This window comes from Egretta garzetta, unplaced genomic scaffold, assembly GCF_000687185.1.
Source record: "Egretta garzetta isolate BGI_Z169 unplaced genomic scaffold, ASM68718v1 scaffold410, whole genome shotgun sequence".
Classification (NCBI taxonomy): domain Eukaryota; kingdom Metazoa; phylum Chordata; class Aves; order Pelecaniformes; family Ardeidae; genus Egretta; species Egretta garzetta.
In genome coordinates, this window is record NW_009258276.1 from 70,622 (window position 1) to 74,106 (window position 3,485).

The following is a 3,485-nucleotide window of genomic DNA, read 5'->3' on the forward strand; positions in this document are numbered from 1 at the left end:
CGGAAGAGCACGATAACCAGCAATGGAGCGCTGAATCTGGTGTGAAAACTCAACTGGAGTAAGTGGAAACTTCTATCCTTAATTTTGATTTACAACTGGCTGTAGCCAGTCCTAATTTTAGACAAGCATGCTTAACAAATGGCTATGTATCAAAGAGCTAATGAAGTTCATTAGAGAGCCGCATGAGTCACAAGTATCTGCTTCAAGTGCCACCTCAGCACCAATTTCCACCTTTCTACTACTGTAACTACTACACAGTAGAAGCAAGATCCTCACTACACAGCTTAATTTTTTTAAGAAGACCAAGGACGGTATTTTAAAATTATTTTATTAAATAACTCAAGCACTGGGTAATCAGTAATATAAAAAAAAAAAAATCTTAACTGTATTTTTTTTTATGGATCTACTTCAGAAGCAGCATAAGAAGGATGAAGTCCAAGGCTAAATTTTACCGTACTTCTTGCACTGAAAATCATCAACTGGAGGCAATTTCTACTGACAGCACGCAACATTCTTATGTATAAAAGTCTGCTTTAAGTTTTCTTGGTAAAAGGGATAGAGACACAGCAGAGTCACTGCACTCTGCTTCCTTCCTAGAGGACACTTTTCCAGATCAGAGGAGGGTAAGGTAAAAAAATAGTAATTCCCAAAGCCTTTGAGAGACTGAGATGCTGCATGGAAATCTCCCTCAGTTCGTAAATGAAGAGCAGGTGGAAGCAGTAATGGAGATATTCCCAGAGCATGTACATGCACGTGGCAGCAGAAGTTTGACGTGATGTAGCTTAGAAGCAAGATTTACAATAAAGGCAGCCCCAGTGCTCCCAACCTGGGCTCCTGCAGTCATTTGTGGTTCTTTATTTTCACTCACGAGGCTGAAATCTTCCAGGCTTAAGCTTGCCAGAAGTGAAACTGGCTGGTTTAAGTCTAAAAAAAGATGATTCAAGCTCCTGAGCGACATAAAAATTGTGAAATTCCAACACTTGAAGTAGACCTCACGTCAAAATACCTGTAGTCTGAAAGTTGACATCTGTGCAGCCGACCAGTCATGGGGCTTTTGTCCAGGAAATTTGAAACAATTAATTGAAGTGCAGTATTACAGCGCGTAAAACCCCTGCGTGCCCAACCTTACTCAGAACCAAAGTGGCCGTCGCTCACCGCAGCTTAATCCTCTATGAACAAGTTTACACTACATATCTTCCCGATGGAGCTACAGAAAAGGGCAACCTCCGACGGACAGAGCACACGCTAAGGGCCCTTGCTGGTAGAGCTGGTTTTTACCAGGACAAATTTACTTCTGGAGTGACGGTATTTCTTGTTCTAGCGCACCAAGCAGCGCAGTTGGGATGGCACGGTCCACATCCACAACATAAGCTTATGTCAGGATAACTTACACGCTCGTTACACAGAGCGTGGCCAGGCCAAGTTACCTCCAAAGGAGCATCCGTGCAGCACAGAAGGTACGAAGTGAAACGCCGCGAGTTAATGGGGTCCACAGAAAAATTTTCAGTTCAACAGAAAGGCAGCGCTTTCACTGTTCCACGCCAAAAATCACACTGCCTACACGCGCGCAAACACTGGCTCTGTCCAGGCTGCCAACAGACGACGCTTTACAAGACCCGTGCTTCATTCCACCTATATAACGTGAACGTACATCGGGCCACACACTGTGTAAAACGCAGACGCTGTTTGCGGTACGTGAAATGGTAAGAACTGCGTAAAACGCGTACTGGACGAGGCAGAGGGTTCCCCAGCTCGCTGTGTTGATGGCACATGTGTAAGAGCCCGTACCCCGTTCATCGTAAAGGCTGTACGTAAATGACGTGACGCTTCTGAGAAACTGTGATACGATAAAATAAAAAACCAGCTGCCATACTCTATGAAATAGTAAACACATGTAGAAGATAACATGAGCATCTGCGATGACTTAATTAAACACTACAACAGTTATCCACGATGGACAAGATTAAAACCCTGAAAAAAGTGAATATAATCCTGACCTTTCCAAAGTTACCATCGCTGTCAAATCCTTCCTCCTTCCCCCCTCAATGAAAAAAATTTGTTGCTCCCAATTTTACCACAGGCATGAAAGTCCGAATTAAAAAGATGAACAATTTATCTCTCATCTACTTCCCCAACATAAGGGCATTAAAAGTTCGATGTAACAGCTTTTAAAAATGAGCAACTGTGATGCCGATGAATCAGAAGACAAGGTAACGCTACTGATAAAGAATGAACACAAGTTGCCATGATGTCATGAACGAAAAATAACGACTGCACACAGCCACAACACCGAGAACACTCTCAGAGTGTCCGGGACACAGGAAGAGGGTCTAAAACCGTGCCTGGACAGTAGCAAGGCGAACACATTACAGACAAAACCCATAACTGCAATGCCGTTCCTAAGATAAAAATCCTGAATTCAGGAAATAACGAAGATGGTTCCAGCGGAGGTGAAAAAACAAAGCAGAGCTCCAAATCTTGAAGAGGTGCACAGAAAACATCTCCCCACGCTATGAAAATTATCTGTAGCTGCAAGAAAGCCAAGAGTAACCCCACACGTATGAGGACTTTTGGGGCAAATATTTCTGCCTTATAATTATTATTTACACTAACAAGATCCTGAGCACCTCAGTCATGAAGCAGGTCTCTCCTCAGCCAGATGTTGTATAACCCAAGAACAAAGAGGCACGACTTACACCTCCTTTTGGGCATATTTTGGGGCGGGGGGTGAGGGGGGGGAAATTCTGCTTGCATGATTAACAGCATTTAAATTCGTTCCCCTCTCAGCTCCCCAACTCGTCTAAAAAAAGAGCAGCGGCGGCCCAGGACGCTGCCACAAGGCATCCATTTGCAGATAGAATAATAAAAAGGGTTAAAAAATTAAAAAAATAAAAAAAAAGTAAAAAGCCCAGTTCAGACACTGTGGGAGCCTCTTTTTTTGGAAAGGCAAAGGCTTTTATTACAAACCAAAACCAGAGTTCAACCCAAACTATGAATGTAAGAAAAGGGGCATATGTGGTTTGCTACTTTTAATAAGCTCCCACCTGATCCCAAGAGGCTTGTTTATATTTTAACTATGTATGGGACATAGGATCTTTACCACAGAACAGTAATTTGCAAATTAGGACATCTACTTTGAGGAAATTAAAACTGGATTTAGCTGAAGCATAATCATGTCACTGTCTTTTCTCAAGGTCTTACTTATTCTCCCTTGGACTCACCTCCACAGTCCACTGCTAAGCCAAGGTATCATTCTGAAACTCCAGATGGGGGTAGGACAGCAAAGTTGACATTACCTTCCACCTAAATATCCTTTAATTTAAAGCTACTGTACCCAGAATTGCCTGAAATCATGGGGGAAAAGGACTTTCACATTGTCAGGGGACCAAAGCTGGGGCAGTCCTGCCATGGGAAGAAGCCCCACCAGGATGGAGAGTTATGGGGAAAGGAGACAAGAAAAGGCAAGAGCAGCTGCTTTTGGGACA